The 24,302-nt window shown below is 47.8% G+C and overlaps 1 protein-coding gene across 1 annotated transcript in view; it reads right to left on the bottom strand.

The window, feature by feature from the left end:
• The window catches only part of LPP (LIM domain containing preferred translocation partner in lipoma), a 677,526-nt gene extending 658,577 nt beyond the window's left edge, over positions 1-18,949 (bottom strand). Inside the window, exon 1 of the mRNA XM_047099816.1 lies at positions 18,837-18,949. The gene's annotated coding sequence lies outside the window, so the exon portion shown is untranslated. The remainder of the gene's footprint in view (positions 1-18,836) is intronic.
• Positions 18,950-24,302: the final 5,353 nt, after the last annotated feature.

The following is a 24,302-nucleotide window of genomic DNA, read 5'->3' as shown; positions in this document are numbered from 1 at the left end:
GTTGCTCATTCCTCCATTGAACGATAAGGACAGGATCAGGGCATTTCCATGATCCTCTTTTGACCTTCTCTACGTTTCCCGCTTTGCCCACTCAGGTCATGATCTCACAGTTCATGGGATCGAGCCCTCCATCAGTCTCCGTGCTAACAGCACAGAGCCTGCTTGGGATGCTCTCTCCCCCTCTCTCTCTGCCCCTCCCCTGCTTGCTTGCTCTCTCTCTTTCTCTCTCTCTCATGCAGAATAAATAAATAAACTTAAAAAAAAAAAGATATAAGCTTTAAAGCCACTCTGGGCTACGGAGATATGACAACCAAATGCAATGTGCTATCCTGAACTGCATCCTGAAGAAGACAGAGGACGTTAATGGGAAAACTGGTAACATACAACCAGAGTCTGGAGTTGAGTTAATTAGCAACGTACCAACGTCAGTTTCTTAGTTTTAACAAATGTCCCATGGTGATACAATATGCCAAAAATGAGAGAAACTGGGCAAGGGGTATATGACAATTCTCTGCACAATCTTCACAACTTTTCCGTATACTTAAGAAACTATTCGAAAACTAAAAGTGTATTTAAAAAAATGACCCAGGGGCACCTGGCTGGCTCAGCTGGAAGAGCATGTAACTCTTGATGTCAGGGTTGTAAGTTCAAGCCCCACATTGGGTGTAGAGATTGCTTTAAAATAAAATCTTAAAATAAAAGGTGACCCAAAAATCCACTCATCTTTAATATATTTTCCAAATCACAACTTTCTGACTATAAAAAATAACACATAAAAACGGTAGCTAATATTTAATGGGTGCTTAGTATGTGTCAAGCTCTATTTTAAGGGCTTGATATATACCAATTCATTCAATCCTCACAAGGAGATAGATAATTCTGTCATTCCCATTTTATGGATGTGGCAACAGAGGGCTAAAGAGATTAAGTAACAAGTCAGGGTATAAATGACAGAGCCTGGCTCTAAAAGTAGAGCCAGGATACAGTCTAGCTCCAGAGCCCATGCTCTCAAACACTACCCAGATCAAAGCTTTCCAAATGCTTCTGGATTTTTCAAGTAGGCATATATAACTGGGAAAATCCAAAGACTAATCATAAAGACTAAAAGGTGAGTGTCATGTTTAATACAAAGAGGAAGCGAAAGAACTCTCAAGGTAAATTCCTACCTTTTGAAAGTCTTTCCTGTAGTGGGACCAAACCTCACCGCCATTACCAATGGCCTCTCTACATGTGAATGACTTCTCTGAGTTTGTGCTATGTCCTGTGCTCTTTTGACACATCATCCTAGATGATCTGCAACCGCTAACCTTTTCATCCCTGGAGTGTCTGTCCAGGTAGATGGCTAAACCAAACATGCAAGCTGCCTTTTTTTAAGATAGTCAGAATAAGCTTAAGCTTTCCAGGTAACTAGTTTTCCTAGGTTCTCAAGAATTCATGCTGAAAACCCAGGAGTGCATTACCCCATTCTAGAAACAACAACAACAACAACAAACCCCCCCACCCCCCACACACCCAAAACAAACAAACAAACAAACAAAAACCTCCTTCCCGATTTATAATGTACCTCACTGGCTTTGGTTTCCCACAAGTGTCAAAGAAAAGTCAGACAGCTTCTCACCTCCACAGTGGGCTCCTTGAGGGCAAGACTTAATCTCATTCATTGAAGTATAATATGTATTAAACAAAGAAATGATTCTAAAGACCAAACAATCTCCTGGAAAGATTTGCAGCTGGCCAGGACCACCATTCCCCAATCTGTCCTGCCAATGTCACCATCTGTCTTTAGAAAGTTCTGGAGTGGACACCTCCATGGACAGAGCCGGAAGGGAAAAAGGAATACTGAAGAGATGGGGAGAGAGGGAGCCATCCAACTAGGGAATGGGAGGAAAACACAGCAGAGGGAGTGTAGGCAAAGAAGAGATAAGGCTGAGTGGCAGAAGAGAAAAGAGAAATGAGTAAAAAAGCAACGGACAATATAAACAAAATGAGTCTAGAAGGAGACAGGGTATAGAAGAAGCAATGCTCAGTGAATGTCTACCAGGTATGGCCATGAAGCTATGCTCATTACACATTTCCTTGTGTTGCCAGGCACAAAGATATGTCTGACCAAATAATCCAGGTTGACTTCATCTTGTGTTGACTCAACCACTGTTAACACTCAACATTTTTCTGTTGAAAGGGCCCGAAGACTAACATTTCATTGACGGATAAACTGAGGCTCAGACAGGGGAAACTTGTACTCAAAGTGGAATCAGAAACACAACCCGGATCTCCCCATTCCTTGCCCTGTGCTCCTCTCCATATAGAGACGGATAACAAGGTGGGTATTGAAAGAGCACAGCCTGAGGCCAAACCTCCATGATGCGGTGGACCAGTCCGGTAGATCGTCCTCCACTTTATCTGACGCGTCCCATCTGCTGGTTGCTACCAGAGATGAGAAAACTGGTAGCATCATTTTAAATGAAACAGATGACTTTTCAGGAAGAATATAAAAAAGCGGGCTGCCTTAGATGAAAATGATGACACAAAAGGGTAAGAATGAAAAATGAAGACAGGTGATTCATCAGAACGAGGGAAGCTGGAGAGAAAGGGAAGGCGGAGGAAGGGGTATCTGACGGGGCAATTGGAAATCAGACCTGCTAGAATGAAGCCACCCATGAAAGAGCCCTGACTCGCTCCTAAGACAGACTGTGATTCAGACAGGGGCTCTGCCCCAGACAGAGTCAGAATGCTTTACAGAAGTGATGGCTTCTGCAGATGGGCAGACACTCAGTTGGAACAAGGCCTCAAGCAGAGTTCTGCACCAAAACGCCGCTGCCTCTTACCTCTCCAGATAGAGGCTAGAACGAAAATTGCTCTGAGCTGTGTCCGTGGGTTAGGGTGTCTCAACCAAACCAGTCATGTCCGAATTTCACAGTTGTTCTGTTCCCGATGACTACTGACCATCCTCCAGGCCCCTCTGCTTACACAACCGCCCCTCCTTCACAAGCCCAGCTCTTCTGCTCTGATTTCACACCCTCAACCCTAGCCACAAATCCCTATGTCTGAAATCACCCCATGTCAGACACCTTTCATGCACAGATCTTCCAACCCTGTGTCAGTGACCAGGGTGCATGCCTGAGTACCCCTCGAGGCTCAGATGTTATGGACGGGATCCCATGGCTCACAGCAGCATTCCCCAAAGCACACTGGAACACTAAGCCTAAGAAATGCCCTATGGGGATAATTTTTAAAAATTCAAAAAAAAAAAAAAGCAGGAGGAGGGTGGTGATACAGGGACTCTCTGATCAAATAACTTGGAGAAACAAACCTCTTGGGAGGTCACAGTGTGCATTAGGTTACTAAAGGTTCAGAGAGTCCCATGGTAAAGATATCCATTTAATTTTGTTTACCTTGGACTTTACCAGACTTACTTGGCTATGGAACCTTTTTCTCATAGACCAGTCTTAACGCTTTGGGAAACAGAACCTCGCAGAATCGCAGCATTCTGAGGGGCACCATCATCTTGCCCAATATTTATTCCACCGCACCTGTCCTAAGAGACCGTGTGTCTTCTTTCAAAGCAAGGACCTTTTGCAAATCATCATGACACACAGCAAAGTGCTTTACGAACTGTAGGCCAATAAATATGTGTTCGATGAATCCGTTAAACCCAACCATCTTGTTTCTAAGAGGAGAAAATAGAGCCAACTATGTCCACATAACTTCCCCTAGATCGTCCAAAGTGTGTAAAAGAATGTCTTACGCGAAGGTGCTTTAAAAGAAGGTCTTGCACAAAGAAGGTGCTCAGTGATTCTTGAAGAATGGAACAGAACAGAATGGAACAGAAGGCGCTCAGCTGTGCCCTAAGCCAGAGTTCTCCTGACACGATGGATTCCTACTTCTTTCCCTCCTCCTTTGCCCAAGTCGGGTATCTACCAGAAGAAAAAGGAAGATGACAAATCAGAAAAGGAAAGCCAAGGGAAAACCAAAGGCCCTTTAGGGTGGGAGGTGGGGAAATGATGTTTGCAGACTGATGGGGATAAACAAGACCTGTCTGTATCTAATTTAGACTTAATAAGATAGTTTGCTGAATGTTAATTAAATACTCAGTGGTTGCTACCAACTGTGGTGATTAACTTCATTTTGAATCAAATAAGCAATAAATGCTTAACTGAAGTTCTATTAAATTTTACCCAGCAAGTAAAGACTATGAGGCTCTTAATTGACTTTAAACAAGATAGTTATGGCAAGTTAGTTGAATTTTTATTACCTGAAGATAACTGCCTTATTAAATCTAAATTGACTATTTTATTTGATAGAGAAATGTCATCTGTTGTTTCCATTTACCAAAAACATGTCCAAAAAGGTTTACATCTGGCCCAAACTACATGGATTGGGGTTGTTTTGTTTTCTAGTCCTGCTTTAATAATTAAGTTAATTCAGGGCGCCTGGGTGGTGCAATCAGCTAAGCATCTGACTTCAGCTCAGGTCATGATCTCTCACGGTTTGTGGGTTTGAGCCCTGCATCGGACTCTGTGCTGACAGCTCAGAGCCCGGAGCTTGCTTTGGAGTCTGTGTCCCCCTACCTCTCTCTCTCCAGCTCTCTGCCCCTCCCCCACTCACACTTTGTCTCTCAAAAATGAACACATGTTAAAAAAAATTTTTTTTAATGATTAAGTTTATTCATTTAAGAATGAACGTTAACGTGGGACGCCTAGGTGGCTCCCGTGGTTGAGCATCGGGCTCTTGATTTGAGCTCAGGTCATGAGCTCACGGTTCGTGAGATCCAGCCCCACTTGGGTTCTGTGCTGACAGTGCAGAGCCTGCTTGGCATCCTCTCTCCACCTCTCTCTCTCTCTCTCCCCCTCTCAAAATAAACAGACTCAAAAAAAAAAAAAAGCCAAGAATTTAGAAGAATTAACATAAACGTAAGAGGCAGAGAAGTCTAGGACCGAGTTTCCGTATATAAATTGAAGAGTCAAGTGATTATATTTGCTAAACCAAAAATCAGATCTCTGCATTCTCAGCGTAGAGTTTGGAGACGTTGCTTAGTTGTCACAATTCTGAAATTTCCAGGTTGTTTCCACGGCTTAAAGGGCTACTGATATAAAGCATAAGAAATCATAGCTAAAATAAATGGTTGGGTCCACTACTGAACGCACCAATGGCACTGGGCAATTAACCTCACTCTCCTGAGGCCTCGGCAACCACTCATGTTAAACGAGGAGGTTGGGTTGGAGACTACTGACTTTACTCATTTACTCATTTTTTGGTAGTATGTGTAGTCCCTGAACAGAGCCTGGCATGGGGTAGGTGCTAAATAAGCACTGAAGGAAGGAGGGAAGAAAGGAAGGAAGGAAGGAAGGAAGGAAGGAAGGAAGGAAGGAAGGAAGGGAGGGAGGGAGGGAGGGAGGGAGGGAGGAAGGAAGGGAGAAATACATAAACAAAGAGTAGTCAACTCAAAACATTAAACATTGGGGTGGGGTGCCTGGCTGGCTCAGGCAGTGAACATGCAACTCTTGACTTCAGGATCGTGAGTTCAAGCCCCACGTTGAGCATGGAGCTTATGTAATTAAAAAAAAAAAAATTTAAACATTTTTAGCCCTTCATACCAAGCTTCTCCAACCCACTTAAATATTGCTATTTGACAATGCACACAAGGGGAAAACACATACTCTAAACTACCACGCGAGAAATCTCTTCAGTAATTAAAGGAATGCAAACTAACACAATAATGAAACACCATTTCTTACATATTAATTTGGCAAAGACAAATACATGTTATAAAATTAAATCCAAGTGAAGATCTAGAAAAACAAGCAGACTCACACACTGCTAATGACTCTGCTGGAGGCTGAATGTCAACTGGTATGAAAAGTATTAGAGATACTCAGTATTTTGTGCCGGTAATTCTCCTTCAAAAGAACCTAAACTTGTTCAACCAGCCCATAAACATTTGCTTAGGGTCTACCTGCTATGGGTCATGCTCTACAGGGAAATGCAGGGAAAAGATCACGGTTGTCTTATCATCTAGTGCATTGTCAGGGAGAAAGAGGACAGAGAGAACATTCTCCAGCAGCACATGGCAGGCGTTGGTGCTTTAATCCACTGACCACAGAATTCCTTTCACAGCCACATTACGTGGAAGGCACTATTATCCCCTTTCAAAGAAGAGGCTAACGAACCAATACAAGGTCACAATCGCTAAGGAATGGCAGCACCGTGATTTGAACCTGTCTCCAACCATCCTTGCCTTTTCTACTGCATCCAGGAGGAGATAAGAAATAAATTCACATAAACACATAATGCAAGGGACAGAATAGCAACCACTGTAAGGGATAAGTGCAAGTACCACAGAAAATAGTTGTCTTTATTAAATAATACGGTAGAAAGAAGTAAAAGCAGGGCGTCTGGGTGGCTCAGGCGGTTAAGCATCCAACTTCTGCTCAGGTCATAACCTCTCAGTTTGTGGGTTCAAACCCCACATCCGGCTCTGTGCTGACAGCTCAGAGCCTGGAGCCTGCTTCGGATTCCATGTCTCCCTCCCTCTCTGCCCCTCCACCACTCACACTGTCTCTCTCTCTCTCTCAAAAATAAACTTTAAAAAAAAAAATGTAAAGAAGGAAGTAAGAGGTATTTGCCCACTAATGTTTACACTGCATTTGTTAACATATTGAATTGCATTTAACTTTTTTTCAAATTGAAAACTATCCTACTGTCCACATAGGTAATGTTTAAAGCAGGATTTATTGATTTCAACAAAGTTTTAGTTATGTAAAAGATATATATAAATTCCAGGCCAAAAAAAAAAAAAGTAAGACTTCCGTAATAATATTAAGTGGAAATTTTGTACACATAGAAAAAAGTGGACATGCACTTTGGGAGCGGGGTTAAGATGAGGGTTATGGTCTCATAAGAAATAAGAGAGTGGTTGGGGCGCCTGGGTGGCGCAATCGGTTAAGCGTCCGACTTCAGCCAGGTCACGATCTTGCGGTCCGGGAGTTGGAGCCCCGCGTCAGGCTCTGGGCTGATGGCTCAGAGTCTGGAGCCTGTTTCCAATTCTGTGTCTCCCTCCCTCTCTGCCCCTCGCCCGTTCATGCTCTGTCTCTCTCTGTCCCAAAAATAAATAAACGTTGAAAAAAAAATTAAAAAAAAAAAAAAGAAATAAGAGAGTGGTTTTGAGGTACAAAAAGTTTTGGTGGGAGGTTTTTTGGTGTGTGTGTGTGTGTGTGTGTTTAATGTAGTTGAGTAAATACATTCTAAAAGAGTTTTTTTCTGTCTTTTGATAACAGATTAATGGTTTACGTGAGATGAATTTGGTTTTTCACTAGTAAACATATTCTTACAACTCAAGTTCTCATTTATTTGTTTATACAATTAATTTGTTCACATGGTCATTTGACAAACATTTATTAAATTCTTGCCACACATCAGGATCCACAATGGATACAAATATAAACAAAGCTACAGCTTGTCCCAGGGATCGGCACAGGCTGGGAACAGGAGGAATCCAAAATTGTGCTAACAGAAAACTCAAGTCGAAGTCCTGGCTCACCATCCGACTAGCGTGGGCCCCAGGAAGGTCATGTAATCTCTCACCTCACGTTCCTGATCGGTAAAACCTGGACAGTAATAACTACTCACAGCACTGTTGAGGGGACTTACCTGTAATTCATAGGAAAACACATGATTAACTGCAAAGCACTATAAAAATGACGACTAGTAGAAAGGCACAACCATATTCCATTTTGATCAGGATCATGCAGGCCAGTCTAGGCCACAAAGAGCTCACTTGAGTGTGTGTTAACGTATTGGCACCAAAATGGTCACTCCCTCGACACTCTGTGTGAAAAATGGCCCACCACTCTTAGTGTTTGATCATCCATTTTTAACTTCTTCTGCCATTTATCCAGTTTAGCTAAGAGGATCCTGAGAAGCCAAATGGACAGAGGACCTCCAGGTAAGATTGTTACAAATATCTTTTTGAAGGAAGGAAGGAAGGAAGGAAGGAAGGAAGGAAGGAAGGGAAAAAGTCAGATTGGGCAGGCTTCAAAGACATTTCTATATCAAGTCTTCCATCAATACCTGCGTTTTCACTAATATTCCAATCAGCCACTGCTTGAACATCTCCAGTGATTAGAGATTTAATAACCCTAGGAAGAACCAATTCCATGCAGAATCAAGAGATTTCATGGAATTCTTAAAAGATAAAAAGGGATAGAGATCTTCCCCTTGACAAAGAGCTATCTCAACAGCCATGCACTCTGTCACCCTTCTACAGACACTGGGCATTGGATGGGACGACCTGGAGGTTATGCTGCAACCAGGGCTGGGGACTTTGCATGTATCATCTGCTCCGGGTCTGAGTTTCCTTTTATTTAAACAAGAAGATGGGGTGACCTCTATTTTACCTGTGAAACATCCACCACGTCCATGGCATCAGCCCTAATTCAGCTTCCCTTTGTCTTCTGCCTGGGCTATTGCAGCCCATGTTGCCATCTCGAGTACCCTCCCTCCCCATCCAGCATACCACTTTTTTCCTGAAGCACAGTTCACCCTACGTGATGCTCCTTCCATAGTGCAGACTCAACTCCTCAGCAATCAAGCCCTTTCTCAATCTCAGCCCCACCCTAGCTTTTCACCCTCATTTCCATGGCCTCTGTACTATGCAGTCTATCCCCCATGACTCCACTTCTCCAAGGTGTGGTACACTTTCTCACGTCTGTGTCTCTGCCGTGTTATTTCCCCTGCTTAACTACCCTGTGTTCCTCCTGCCTACCAAATTCCCACTCATCCTTCAAAGCCTATTTAAATGATGGTCTCTTCATCTGTGAAGTTTCCCCCAGGTCCCTCGAGTTGGGCCACCACCCAATTAGAGCCACCAGGTACTTTCTTGTACACAGTTTCCACCCCAAAACCCAGACGAGAATGTCACTCATTCATTCACAGGTACATCTGGCACGATGAGTGAGCAAGGACACCAGTGCATCAGATCGACGGGCAAATAAATGTATCTTTAGGGTCCTGTTCCACTATCATCAGTGGAACCCTAATAGTCTCCAAGTGAAGCTGCTCGTCTGTGGCCAAGAAGTTTCCAGACTGGAAATGACCAGACATCTGAAAAGCTGACCTGCCTTTCACCTCATTCTAAGAAAAGGTGCCACTCACCCTCCAGGTCACTGCAGTTTGACTTTCCCACGAGTCAGGGAACACACACCCTGCCCTGTTGGTGGCAACTCCCTGCTGCAGCTCTTGCAAATGACTTGTTCTCGTACCAAACAAGGCAGAAGCTCCAGGCGCCAACTAAGTTTTGATTTGCTTCCCAGGAACTTCACAAGAACCATCTTCTGTGGAAATTCATTCGGAAGAATACGCATGGGTTACTCTAGTGACGTCTTGGCACAGAATTTAGAACCGCACTGGGGCTTCCACGGTTATAGTCAGAGATCATTATCAAGATGGGCCAATGAATGGAAAATAAATGATTCAAAAACCCAGCTAGAGTATACACGGGGACAGAGGATCCATCTTGTTGCTTCAGATTTACTAGCCAGAGCCATTTTGGCTGCCCTGTTGCATCTTGGACGAAGCTTTCACGTCCTTCAACGTCTAACCTAAGACCCAGCCCTTCCACCAAAGTCCCACACGTGCCAGTGGGCGCACACATCAGTCCTCTACGGTAATTGCTCTTGTGGCGGCCCCTTCCTACCCTGTGACAAGCATTAACGTGTTTGTATCAACCCTGATAAACCCTGTGTGCCTGCAATCGTGACGTCTCCTTCAGGCATCCCCAAACTTCACCTTACAGAAGTAGTTCATGGAACCAACATTGCTCGAGCACGTAGCATCTCCTCTAGCAAAAACAGTGGGTGTTTGCTAAGGCAACACGATAGACCTAGTCTCACGCTCACTCCTTGCCCTAGCTCCCTCCACACTCATCTACAGGTGCGGCAACCAGACAATCTATCCTCCCAATCAGAACACCTTTGGGAGTGAAAAGGGGTCACTGTCAATTCTATGCTAGGACCCAGACAGAAGCCAGGACAGCCCAAGGAGGACGGTCCCTCTGCCTGTTAGCTAAATACTGTTGCTACGGCTACATTTCTCCACCAGAAAACTGAGGCTAGCGTTAAGGACAGGGATCCCTTCATATCCACAAAGTGGTCTTCTAAAGACGCCAAAACATTCACCATATGTCCACAGCCATCTTCTCCTAAGGGGGTGACCTCCACCTCCCCGAGTCTTTCAAAGGGGCAGCTGATCTGCTGGAGAATGGCCTGAGCGACTGAGGAATGCTCACAGTGGCGATGGCAGGAAAAGGGCCCATGCTGGGCGGTGGAACAAGGCCAACACACAATTCTTGAAGGTCAGTGAAATAACCCCACCCTGTCCTGATCCTCTTGCTGACCTGCCCCATGAAAGGTTCCCACACAAGCTCCAGGGAGGAGTGGCCCCGCCCCTCCATACCAGTTTTCCATTGTAACCACAGGGGGCTTTGATGTGAGGCCGTGACCCAAGCAATTACTGCAATAGAAGCAAACCCCGCAGGGCTGAAAGGCACAAATCCCGTGAAGAGTGGGATGGTTGCAATGGAAGAAGGGACACCGCACGGCCATTCACTGGTCAAAAGCCATTCTGACAGCACGGAAGTGTCATGGATGTCCGTGGCACACGGTTCACTCTGCAGGGCGCGCTGTTCTCAACAGCAACGCCCTCGTCACTAAGAAGTCAAAAAATGAGGGACCTGCCAACTCACGCCTGTGACCACCCCAGGGAGCAGTCTCCATTAAGCAGTTCAGCTACGATTGGAACTTGGCACTGTCTGGGTCTAAATCCCATGATCTCCACCGCCAGTAGGGTAAAGTACCACCACCGTCTGCTACACACCATGCTGGGCACCAGAAATTGCCACACGGGCACGCTACATGGCCACACTGCAATACAGTAAGCACTGGGAAGGGAGCTCCTCCGGTTCTCACAAATGCACTGTGATGTAAGATCTCTGTTTGAAGGTAACTGAGGCTCAGAGATGTTCCAGAACTTACTTAAGATCACAGGGCTAGGGGCGCCTGGGTGGCTCAGCGGGTTGAGCACCCAACTCTTGGTTTGGACTCAGGGCACAATCTCCTCGTTCATGAGCTGGAGTCCCACATCAAGCTCTGCACTCACGGCACAGAGCCTGCTTGGGATTCCTTCTCCCTCTCTCTCTGTCCCTGCCCCACTCTCTCCCTCTGTGTCTTAAATAAATAAATAAATAAATAAATAAATAAATAAATAAATAAATAAAACTGTAAAAAAAAAAAGATCACAGGGCTAGTGGATGGCTCAAACAGAGGTGTATGCTTTCCATACACCAAAATCCTTTGGTGATGGTACTGTGAAAATGATAGCATGGCAAAGCCCAGACCCTCAGAGTTTGGGGTCTCCAACCTGATTGTCAGTTGACTTCCAAAGTCAGACACAGGCAGTGAATGCTAATTAATTACTACACAGTGAAGTAATACTGATAGTTTCCTGCCTATGCATAAGGCCTGCTAAGGACGTTCCTGTCAATTTCTCACGCTTCCCAACAGTTAAGGAGCAGGACAGGAGCTTGGGAGGTGGGATTCTTATTCTGCCATGTAAAGCCGAGCACCCCATGGGAAGGCTCTCCACGCCTGAATTCTTGCCCACACTCTGCAAGACAAGACTAATCCTGCTGACCCATCCCTTAGATTGCAATCGGGAGCTAAGTAATAAAAATGATAGTAAAATGCATCCTCCACATAAAAAGTGCTAGGAAGACCACGGGTTCTCTGAGATGGGCTGTGATGGGTAGGAGGATCTACCCTGTAATGGATCTCATACCGGCAGCGTGAAAACCTTTATGCAAGCAAAAATACGTAAAAATGAAAGGGGACGGGTGGGGTTGGGGCTGAGGGTTGTCACAAGCAAGGAAACTTGAAGTTGCCATGGAGTCAGAACCTTGGTTCTTGCAAAAAAGGGAAGAGCATACATGGCAGTAAAAGAAATCAATCCCCAACACATACACACTCAAACAGCCATCGTGATCAGTTTGTTTCACAGTGTAAAGCATAAGGTTCAAGCCCAGTAACAGTGATCTCCAAGCTGTACCCCCTCTGGAATTTTCTAAAGCAGAGTTGTGGGGGGGTGGGGTGGGGGACAGTGGGAAGCAGAGAAGGCATGTGTCAGGCCAGGCTCAGCAGAAAAAGAATCAAAACCACCTTTGAAAGAGGTCTGGCCTGGGAGTATGGGCCGATGTCTGACTCAGGCTCACCTGACAAGGATGTGACCGAGCCCTGTGCCCCTTTCCCAGGGCCTCGGTTTCCTCACCTGGGCAACGAGGGATCGGGTTGCTCTGGCCACCGAGGCCCAGCCCACACTTCTAAGGCAGGAACTGCCAGCTCGCAGCTTCTACTGCCTCCAAGCCTGGCTCACATGAAAGTTTTTTTTCCAGCCAAGGCTGATAAGCTGGCAAATAATTAGGACAAGAGGAGGCACTAAGCTACCTGTTATGATTCTGACAGCAAACAACTCCTGGAATCCGTTCTTCCCCCTCTTCTCTGCTGGGCTGGTACAGGCCCGCTATCACCCACCCTGGAACACATCAGCAGCCTCCTAAAGGGGCTCCCTGCCTCTGGGCCACTCTGCCACTAGAGCTCTCTGAAATACAGATCCACCAACAGCCTCCTTTGCTCAAGACATAACAAAAGCCCTCCCGCTCCCCACAACTGCCGTCATCCTTGTTCCTCCTGCCAGCCCTTTCCCGTCTAACCCTCCCGGGCCAGCCCCATCATTCACGGCGATCTCCAAAAACACCTTTCCATTTACCAAACACTTTTAAAGCCTCAGGACTGCACATCGAGGTCTCTCTGTATAGAAAACTCTTCCATCCCTGTCCACCATAGGAACTCCTACTCACTCTTCAAAACCCAACCCGATGTCTTCTTCTCTGAGCATGTGCCTATTCTTCCAGGTGGTGGGTCACTCCCTTCCTAGTGCTCCCATCGGCCCTTTGTTCATCCTTCTAGTAGGGCCTCACCATGCTCTATTTTAGTCTCTCTCCTATACTGGAATAAAGATCCGTAGGGACACAGCCTCGGTCGTCCCTCGGTCGTCTTTGTCAGCCAGTATCCAGCATTTCCGTGGGGCATATGTTAATCACTCACCTGAGCTGCACTGAATACAAAAGATTGGGGTGTATGTGATCACACATATAGGTGTGGGAGAAGGGGACAAAGAGTCAGGGAATGGCATCATGGCACAAGGCGGGGTTTGGCCTTGAACTTAAAGGGCCATGGGTTTACAACAGGCAGAGACCACGGTCAGGCAAAGGCACAGACTGAGAAAACAGAAGAATGTTCCAGAACAATGCAACCACCTGGCTGTGGGAGGGAAAGCAAGAGAACAGCTACAATTGCACTCACCCTCAGGATGGCGCATTGAGAGACTCCCCTCTCCATTCCCAGACCCTGGTCTTCACCCTGGCAGTGGGACTGTGGCAGCCGTAGCATAGCTGGTTCTCAATCCGATCCTGGAACTCCACGGACCCAAGCTTCTGGGTCAGTAAAAGTCCCTCTCCCCATCACTGCTCTCGTGTGGTTGCAGCGAACCAAGTCAATCCCTTTCTTCATCTAACCAGTATTTCCAAAGCATCTGCCATGTGCCAGGCACTCTTCTGGGCCTGGGAATATGGCCATCAACAAAGCAGGCATCCTTGCGATCCTCGTGAAGCTTCTTTTACAGTGGAGGGGAAACAAAGACTTGCAAGCATATAAAGCCAGGTGGTGACCAGTGCCTATATCGTGTCAGTAAATGTCGTTCATTCATTTAACAAACAGGACTGAACATCTTCAAAGCACCAGAGACCAGAGGGATTTGGAGATAAGACGGCCAAAGTCTTTTTTTTTTTTTTATTTTTTTTAATGTTCATTTATTTTTGAGAGAGAGACAGAGTGTGAGCAGGGGAGGGGCAGAAAGAGAGGGAGACACAGAATCTGAAGCAGGCTCCAGGCTCTGAGCTGTTGGCACAGAGCCCGATGCGGGGCTTCAACTCACAAACCTGAGCTGAAGTCGGACACCCAACTGCCTGAGCCACCCAGGCAGCCCAGCCAAGGTCTTACTGACTTTGTTGAGTGCCATTTCTAGGTTCTGTCTTTTCTACCTGAAGATACCTTTATCTGTGAGTCATCAAAATGCAAACAACAAACCCGAGGCAGGTGGGCCACAGGAAGAACTGAAGTTGATCTCTCAGAGTCCTGAGCCAGAAAGCCATCTTTCAGGAAGGGGTCTGCATGACCCAAGGAAGGGCAGGATCCAACAGGAGCTATTCCACTCAACTCCAGGGGACACCCAGCCTTGTTGAAGGAGCCACAGATCCAGGGCACTAACAGGAATCAAAACCCTCCCTCGCTTCCCAACTTTGCCATCTCCCCAACCGCCTCTCTCCAGGAATACAGCAAATCCTTATCACAACAGAGGGCTGAGGAGGGAACAATGATGGGGGATGGTTTGCTGGAGAGGCTCTACTGTCTCCGGCCAGGTAGGTTTGGGGAGAGAAGACACCCAAAGGGTAGAGGGAACGGTAGTATCTTACGAGAGAAGGGGCCCGGCAGCACCAATGTGGCATTGAGAAGCCTGGTCACCCACGTAGCCCTTCAACTGTGATCCCACCAGGCCCTGTGAATGTGCACTGAATTCAATGCCAAGGAAAAACACTGGAAAACACCATGGATTTTCATTCTGTGGACACCGGAGAGAAGCGTGAAGAAGCTACAGCTCAGGCGAAGGTTGGACACTTAGCCATGGACTAGCAGTTGCGTGACCTTACTTGGCCAAAAACTCATTTTTTCATCTGCACAATGAGACGGATAATCATAAAACTTCCCTTCACCAACCAGTAGGAGAATTACGTAAGCAGATGAGAAGCACTCAGAAAACCGTCAAAATTATTATTATATTATTATTACTATTATTGTTAAGAATGCTAAGCAGACCCACGTTTTCTAGCCTCAATCCTGCGCTTTCCCTGCTGACAAGCACGAATCCCATTAACTCTCCTGCCACCCACCCTATTCCCAGAGAGTGAGGAGAGGCAAACACCACATCAGTGTTCTTTCTCATTTCTGTGACCCGCACAGGAATGCACCAGCCCATTCCCACCTCGCATCCAGGGAGAGTGCACCGGACTCCCACAACACACGTCCGTTCCCTCCTTCCTCGCCTCACCTCTGCTGCACACACACCTTCGAGCCCACGGATTTCCACCCAGAGAGCTGCTTCCCACCTGCAGCACAGCCTCACCCCTCCTTCTTCGCCTGGGTTTCTTCCAGCAAGGCGCAGCCTTCCAACGCCACATTCCAGGAAAAGTCCCCACCAGTGCACGCCCACCCACCCACCGTGGCGCACCCTGAGCTAAGACTCCCTATTACTGACCAGGGTCAAAGTCTCAGGTTCACTCTCAGTTACTCAATGTGTCACCGTGCTTCCTGCATTACCTCCCAGATACCTAATCCCAGTGACAAGGAGGGTTCTGGAACCCCTGCCCAGGCTCGTTCTCAAGTCAATTTCCAGAGAAGCAAGTAATGTCCCTTTAGCCTGCAAGATAAATTTAAATCTACGTAGCAAATTAAATTCGAATTCACATCTCCATTTCCCACAGCCCCCCTTCACGCTGGTCATTCAAAATACAGCCTGAGGCATAAACCTTCCCTAGGACTGCAAAAGGCCTCACAGCCCCGTCTCTGCCCAGAGCTTCTTCCCCAGGGCACAACTCCTGCTTAGCCCTAAAGATTCTCCCCAGACACTACTCCTTCTGTGCTTGCTTCCCTGAAGTCAACCCTCCTCAGTGCAGAGTAGCCAGAACATACCCCCTGAAACAGCAACCCCCCTCCACACACACACACACACACACACACACACACACACACACGTGCTCCTCAACAGCAGGCACTGTGTGGCCTCATCTTTGTACTCCCAGCGCCAACCCGTTCCTGGTTCACTGTGGAGGCTGGCTCCAGAAATTCTGTGCTTCGCGCACTGCGCTTCTCCTTTCTGTGTAAAAATAGCTGTGTGCTCCATCCCTTGCTTTTACCCTGTCACCAGGCATCTTCCGTCTTGGCCAAAGACCCATCATCATGGCAGCATCCTGAGCCACAGTTCCGAAATCAAATCCAGTCTGACTCTCCCCCCTTCGCAATTAATCGGCACCAGGGTCACAGCGAAGTAAAGTCACATATTAACACACCAAGAGTCAAAGTTCAGGGCTGTAATTTTGAGCATGTCTCCAATTAGCCATGTGACCTTGGGCAAAGGTTCACATGCAGATGAAAGATGTCGCCAGGCCCAATTCTCCCAAGATTTTTTTTTGATACCCAAATGGAATGTCTAATGGGAAACTGTTTAATAAAGTGCAGAGCCCTGTACATTCATAAAGGGTGTAATGAGCAAATTGTATCAAATCTAAACCATCAACTGTAAGATGTACCATTGTCAACTTAGAATGAAAAACTGCTCAGCTATGACACATCTGTGATTAAAAGAGAACCCGATTTCAGTGACATTAAAATGTAAAGTGTGTTTTAGAATTGATGAAATAAAATTTATTTGTCTCAGTAAAACACAGAAACCTGCTACAAATTTCTCGTATTTGCCAATGGCCCGTAATAGGCACTCGCAGTAAATGAACGAACACCCACTGAGAACACCCTTAGACCAAATTATTGCCTCCCTGGCTGGAACTGGGGGGCAAGACGCTGCCCCACGCCAGTTCCTTCCCTTCTCAATCATGTCCCAGCCTGATCAAAACCCTCAAAAGAGGACTTCAAGTCAGATCCCAACTCGCTTCATAATGAAGTCTCCTCTCCACCAACCACTACCTGGAACTGTCTGCCATCCCAGAACTGTGACTTCTCCACAAGAATAGGTCACCCTAAAAAGGGTCCTCCTCATTCCCAGCATAGTAACCAGCCCAGCAACTCAGCTCCCTAGCCCTATTCCCAAAGCCAACTCTAGGCCCACCTGCTGCCTGGGAGAATGCCTGACCCAAAGGGCCCAGGCCCTCAACCACTCAGACAGCTAACCCCAACTACTTATCTCTCATCTAGAGTCTACATTCCAGACTATAAAAGCCCCCGTGTTGTGGCTGGGGGACTGCCTCCCAAAGATTCAATGCAAGATCAGGCTCTTCCCTGTAATTGACTCCTGGTGCTGGCAGGCACCTGGAAGAAGGAAGGCTGGTTGCAGAGTGGAGAAAACCCCATTTGGGGTTCTGGCCCCCCAACATCCACCATTATTCAATGCAGGCTCCAGAACTAGCACCCGCCTCCTCTGGGCCTCTGTGTTGGTTTTCCTGCCTGTAAGAGAGTGGGAGGGTGAGGAATGGGGGTGGGGGTGGGGGCATTCAGCTACTTTCCCCCTTCTACTTAAAGTCTTCCCTAAAATGCAATTTGCTGGGAATGGTAAGCCGTTAATTAGGTCACTAACACCTCAGTGAGAAGGAGTTTCTTCGGGAGGCAAACAATTTAGAAAAGGGTACTGGAAACAAAGTTAAGTGAGTCTGGTACTAGGAAAGTAGCTCAGAGAGGACCCTAAATTTTTGCCTTTTGTGTTGGAGGCAGGAAGGCAGAGGATCCCTGGGAAGGGAAGAGAAGGGAAGTCAGAGAGACCTTTCAGTTCCTGGAGCACAAGTCCCAAAGGCGTTGCTCTGTAGACTACTCAAGCACAATTCCAGTGCTTATCTCTTCTCATGTCCCCCCCCACCCCCCACCCCCGGCTCCATGCACCCCACGCCCCCAACACAGCCACATTTACAGCTTCATCTCCTCTCTCCACAATTTATTTAGTCTTCTTGGGTCTTCATCCCTCCCCACCCCCCCCCCCCCATCCCGCGCAAATGGCCTTCCTGTCTCTGGCTGGCTTCAGAAAACACCCTATGCTTCAAAGCCTTGACCGAGCGCCGCCCCTCCAAAGAGAGAAATCAAACTTTATTCAAGCCTTTCTCCAGGCACTCCGCACTTTATCCTGGGTCTGGTTGGGCACCTCGGGTGAATGAGCGCTCCCTGAGGGCAGGGCCTGGGCCCCATCAGCCTCTCTGACCCCACACACCCAGCCAACACAGCGCTTGGCACACAGTGAGTGCTAGAGAAATGCTTGCAGAAAAGGAACCAGGAGTAGGGAACCATCTATGTCGATTATGGCTCGGCCTCTAGTGAGTGACTCCAGGGAGGCCCTCCTTGTCTCCGGGCCTCAAATGCGCCGACTGTAAAATGGGGGGACTAGAATGACTGGGTTCCTAGGCCCTTTCCACCGTGACAACTGAGATTCCGCGAAAGCTCCAAGCGGCTGGGTGTGGCCCCGCCCCCTAGACGCCCAGAAAAGCCCGGGCAGGGGGCGCTCAGGGAAGGGCTCCAACCCCGCCCAGTCCCAGGTCGACGCTTCCCGAAAACTCGGGGTCCCCCTCCCCCATGCGTGCACCCCGTGATTGCGCCGCGGCGGGCACTTCCGCACCGCGGGCCCTGCGGCCCGGGCTGGGCGCGCGCTCCGCGCCCTGCGCCCCGCGCGCCTGCCTCCCGGGAGGCGCTCGCGCCCGGGGAGGGCCGGGGGTTCCCGAGGCGCCCGCGAGCGGAGGGTGGGGGGAAGGAAGGAGGATTTGCAACAATACCTCGGGGAGGAGGCGGCCGGGGCAGCGGCGGCGGCAGCGGCGGCAGCGGCTGGAGGCGGAGGCAAAGGCGAAGGAGGAGGTGCCCGGGCACTCCCCCTCCCATTGTCCCCGGCCCCGGACAGGCCCGGCCCCGCGCCCCGCACCGCGCACCGCGCACCGCGCCCAGTGCCCGGGCGGTGCAGCCAGCCCTTACCTTGCAGCGCCCGGCTCTCCCCTCCTTGCTAATGCTACTTATCCCGGGAAAGCTCGCGCGGGGGCCGGGAGCGGACCCACAGACAAAAAGTGAAACTTCGGCAGGGCTGGAGCTGCTGCTGGTTGGTGCCTTTCCCCCTCCTTCCTCCCCACCGTCCCCACCCCCTCCCCTCGGGCTCCCGTGCGGTGCCCTGAGAGCTGGAGGCTGACGTCAGGGGCCTGAATTCCTGACTTTGCCTGCACGCATTTGTCCATGTAAGGTATGGGAAAGCGTGTGCCCGCGGGCCGCCGCGCAGCGCTCGCCAGGCGGGGGAGGGGGCGCCCGCTGGGGCCGCGGCTAGGCCAGAAGGTGGGCGCACGGAGGGCATGTTACTTCCTGGGAGGAAGAGGAGGAGACGCGGGGATGCGGGGAGCTTGCAAAGGAGGAAGGAAGAGAGGGAGGTGTGGAGGCTTTGCCTACACTGGAGGAAGAGGAAGCAGACGTAGAAGGAGGAAGCGGCTGAGTGGAGGGGCTGCTGAAGACACGGGGGGACCCGTGTCTACAATGGAAGCGCCAACACAAGGCGCTGTGCCTGAGCAGAAGCGACCCTGCCAAGGAATCCCCTTCTCGGATCTTCTTCCTGAGCCTCGCCCTGGATTCCCAGCAACACTCAGAACCTACTGGATGGTAGAGCTGGCAAAGACCAACTTCCCAGCCCGCTCACTTCACTCAGGAGAAAACTGAAGCCCTGGGAGGAGGAATGACTTGCCCAGGGTCATACAGGACACAGATCCAGGCATTGGCCCCGGATGCTTAGCCTCCCAGCCAGATTCCCGACGCCAGATAGGGCCCTGACTCCCTTTGTCCCACTGAGCAGTGAAGCAGGCTACGTGTAAGTACGTAGGCAACACTGACCCCCCCTGGGAAGAGCTTTCCAACTTCTCAGGGCCCCAGAGTCAGTTCCTGGAAGGTTCTCATTGACAGTGAGCCCTGAGTAGCGATGACAATCAGTTGCTTCAGGGCAGCTTCCTGTGTCCCCTGCTGAATCGAACCCCTGCAGTTTTAACAATTACTTCCCAGTCTTGTCCGGAAGCCCAGAAAGCTTGCTATGTGCTTACAGCTTCAAAAAAAAAAAAAAAAAAAAATGTGAACTGGGTGAACTGGTTTGAATAGAGGCAAGCCTGTTCTTGGAAGGTTTGAGTCGGACTTTTTTCCCTCTGACATTTGTAAATACGAGCAACCATGAAAACCACCATTTACTTTATCAAAAAGGTTGTGATGTTCGGCAGCTATTGCCTGGAAGGCACTCCGAGGCTGTGGACCTTGTTTCCTTGTATTTCTGGCCTCCTCATATCTGAAATAATAATCCCTCGCCTCAGTACATCATACAAGTGCTTTCTCAAAGGTGTATTAGGTCTTTGTGTTAGGTGGGACAAATTGTGGTCCCTCTTTTACATCCGAGGATAAAAACAGGTAGTGATTCCCCCAACACAAAATGAATGACTGAGCAATGACACAAACTCACCTCCCCCCATCCAGGTCCTGTGACTAATCCTGAGGGGTCCCCCACCCACCCAGTAAGGAGGCCCTGGACCCTCAGCAGGACCAAATTCCCATTCAGAAATGTTGACGGTATTTATTCTTGAAACTTGGTTCTTCTTGGATTTGGAGGAATTTTTTTGAGCAAGAATTAAAGAAGCGAGTGTAGAAACACACGTTATTGCATGTGCTGTTTACTGAGTACCTTCTTTGTGCAAAGTCTTTGGATTCAGATATTCCTGGGCCCGGATTACTTAAGGTCTCTTCCTCTCAATTCTTATCTACACGTGCAAAAACTGAAAATGGTAGCAGAGATAAGGTCAAGAGGACCTATGCCGTGCAATAATGGAGTGCTTTTCTTTGTTTTTCACCGAATAATTTGAAATAGGAAACATGAGCTCTTAAAAAAGATTTTGTCTCCGGGCTTTCAAGAGATCAGATCTTGGGGCGCCTGGGTGGCTCAGTCGGTTGAGCGGCCGACTTTGGCTCAGGTCATGATCTCACGGTCCGTGAGTTCGAGCCCCGCATCGGGCTCTGTGCTGACAGCTCGGAGCCTGGAGCCTGTTTCGGATTCTGTGTCTCCCTCTCTCTGACGCTCCCCTGTTCATGCTCTGTCTCTCTCTGTCTCAAAAATAAATAAACGTTAAAAAAAAAAATTAAAAAAAAAGATCAGATCTTATTTCAACACAATTCACGTACTCTATCTTCAACATTTCAGCAAACCCATATTCTGAGCACTATCGTTTAATAGGAACAAACCTTGGGATCACACAAAGTAGGAATGGGTCCACCCGATCCCCATCCAATATAACGGGACTTGACCAGCATTTCTTTTTTCTTTTCCCCAGTAACACACTTATAAAGAGTAATAGGGTTCTAATGAGGATTAATGAGATTTAATAAGGTATAATTAGACTCATTCACTTCCTCCATCATACACATTATAAGACTGTTGTGTTGGATCCAGAAATGCTACTAATTATGTTGACTGTTGTATGGGTGTGTTGAATTGCTCAGGTGGGCATGGTGTTAGCCCAAGAATTATATAAAGGTAATCAGGAAAGATAAATTTTGACTCACGAGGCACTCACCAGGAGTGTGAGAGGCAAAGTGGCAAATTGGATGCTTGGCCAAGGGCACCTTGGTGTTGTCATCAGATGCAAATCCAAGTCAAAGCCTCCTTCTCATTTGCTGATCGGGTTTCTTTTGTATTCTCCCTTCTTTCACCATCCCAGTTAAAACCTGATGTGTTCAGGGGCTTAAGAAAGAAGGAAACATTGTGTAAATTTGCAGACTCAATGCCAGAGAAACACAGGATTACCAATCCAGAGACTAAAAGAAGCACACAGGATTTGAGGTGGGGCAGAGGTCATGTGATCTGAGGATCGCACACCCTACAAAAGGATTCTTACTGTTCCAGTGATGGCACACAAAACTTTGAGGAAGGGCGGGCTGTGGTCCCACTGTTCCCTTGCATCCACTACAGCTCCTTACCCAACGGCCCCTGGGTAGCACATGGCAGTCCAGGTTTCGTGGTTAGGATATGCTGGGCAGCATTCTAAGGATTTTTCATAGGCATTTTATTTAACCGCGCCAAACCTTTCTAAGGTTGGCATTATTCCTTTCTCTATTTTGCCCTTTTGCCCACGAGGAAAGTAAAGCCCAGGGAGGTTAAGTAGCATGCTCTTAACCTCTTAACACAGAGCTAGTACATGAGCAAGCTGAGGTTCCCCACTGAGCCCAGGCAGTCCGGCACTTGGCTCACCCGCTGCTGCGTGACCATCTGGTCTCAGCTGGAACACTCCGATGTGCAGAACTCATAATCTCCCACAGTTGACCCAGAGGAGGAGCTACGAAGAGGCTACTGGAGAAATGCTAAGGACAAGAGGGGCTTGGAAGATGGAAGGCAAACACTAACCTGATGTTGCCTCTTCCCAATTTAAACTCATCAGACCAAACACCTTGCTGTGCTTTGCACAGCCTTTCAGCCTCCTTTCTGCCAGTCCTGCCCATGCCACCACCCTGCAAACAAGTGAGGCATAGTGCTTTTCCAAACACTTCTTACCTGTCTGTGCTTATCTGCCTCTTGATGGGTTTTTCTCACAGGAGTGCCCTTCCTTCTCCATCCACCTGACAACCCTTGCGTAACCTCTTCAGACTCCCCCCAAATATCCCCTGAGAGGCCTTTCTGCCCCTTCTGCCAACTCCAGTGGATGCATTGCCCCTAAAGAATGTTCCTGTCACTCTGCTCAGTCCATATGGCTCCAGATTATGTCACTGGTCATCTTGGCTTTCTCTGCTACCGGACTGAGTCTAATTTGTCTGAATCCTTCACACAGTGCCTTGCCTTGACCATGGTAAACATCCAACTGTTTTTCCCCCTCCTCCCCTTCTTCCTCCTCACCCTTCCCCTCCTTCTCCTCTCTTCCCCCCCCCCCTTTCTCCCCTCCTCCTCCTTCCTCCTCCTAGTCTAAGGCAGAAGATGATGCAGGAGGTGTAAGGTCTAAGTGTTTAAGTAAAATCAGACAGGGGCACCTGGGTGGCTCAGGCGGTTAAGCATCCAATTCTTGGTTTCGACCCAGGTCATGATCTCACAACTCCTAAGACAGCGTGAAACCTACTTGGGATTCTCTGTCTCCCTCTGTCTCTCAACCCGTCCCCTGTTCTCTCCTCTCTCTCTCTCTCTCTCTCTCTCTCTCAAAAATAAATAAATAAGCATTAAATAAATAAATAAATAAATAAATAAATAAAATCAGACAACTTCTTCAAACGATGAGGCCTTGGATACAAGCAGACCAGAGGAAGGGAGAGGAAGAATAAGAGGATCCTGACTACTCTACAACCATTTGGAAGTCGAACCATGATTAGCATGGGGATGCAGCAGAAAGGAAGCCTATAAGTCCTTTCCTTGCCCTAAAACTGCAAGGTAACTGCAGTAACCTACTTACTGCTAGGTAACTTTGTGGTCACTTCCTCTCTGGTCTCAATTTCTTTATCCATACAGTCAGGTTCTTAAATTGGGTATTCTCCTATCCTCTCCCAGCTCTTCCATATTCGACACTGCTTTCAACCTGTTGACCAAATTCATCTTCTCAAAGGGTAGTATGCCACATTATACTCTGAAACTTGTCAAGGTTCCATGCTATCAACTGCATTAAGTACAGACTCTTCAGCTGTCCCTTCCTGCTTCTGTGATCAAGCCCTAATGGGCTTTTCCACCGACTACACGTCCAACCCTCCACCATTACCACCACCACACACACACACACACATGCACACATGCCCATAGAATTTCCGGCAGTACTTGCTTCCAGCTCTTTCTCCTGAAAGTTTAGTTTCCTTCTTCTGAAATCCTATCCTGGGCCCATTTCCACAAATGCAGATTCTAGCTGTCCTACCAACTCCCTTTCAAGCAATCATCTCCTTGTTGCTCATTCCTTCCAAACCTTCTCCATTGGTAAGAAAATAATCGCTCTATCTTCTAGACAGGGTATGTACTTGATGTTCCCATTACATTGTAAATTTTTGTAGGTGTTTGATCTCTTCCTCACAAACATAAAATCCTTTGCAGTAGGCTTCATATGTTGTTCATTTCTCCTCCCCAACAGCCAAGGCAGTACTTAGGACTTACGACCAAATGCTGTCTAGTGAGTGCATGAGTGACTCCTTCATCTTGGCTAGGAAAGCAACATAAGTGATGCCTTCCCTCTGGAAGATTAGTCACTTAATCTTAGACCATGACTCTGGGCAGGGGCTAGGAGGGATGAGGGGGAGGAAGAGGGTTATTTGTTACGTGTTACAATGTGACTTGCGTGCACAGATCTAGGCCTTCCCATATTTAGCATATATAAATTTTATAAATTAGCTAAGGAGAGAGTTCTGCTATAGCAGTAGACCCAGAATCAAAACAATGGTTATTTTGCCACTTAGTATCACATAAATTCTTAA

This window comes from Lynx rufus, unplaced genomic scaffold, assembly GCF_022079265.1.
Source record: "Lynx rufus isolate CCGP_SWC_20201006 ecotype Redwood Valley unplaced genomic scaffold, mLynRuf1.p SCAF_5, whole genome shotgun sequence".
Taxonomy (NCBI): domain Eukaryota; kingdom Metazoa; phylum Chordata; class Mammalia; order Carnivora; family Felidae; genus Lynx; species Lynx rufus.
This window is presented reverse-complemented; position numbering and strand designations above follow the sequence as displayed.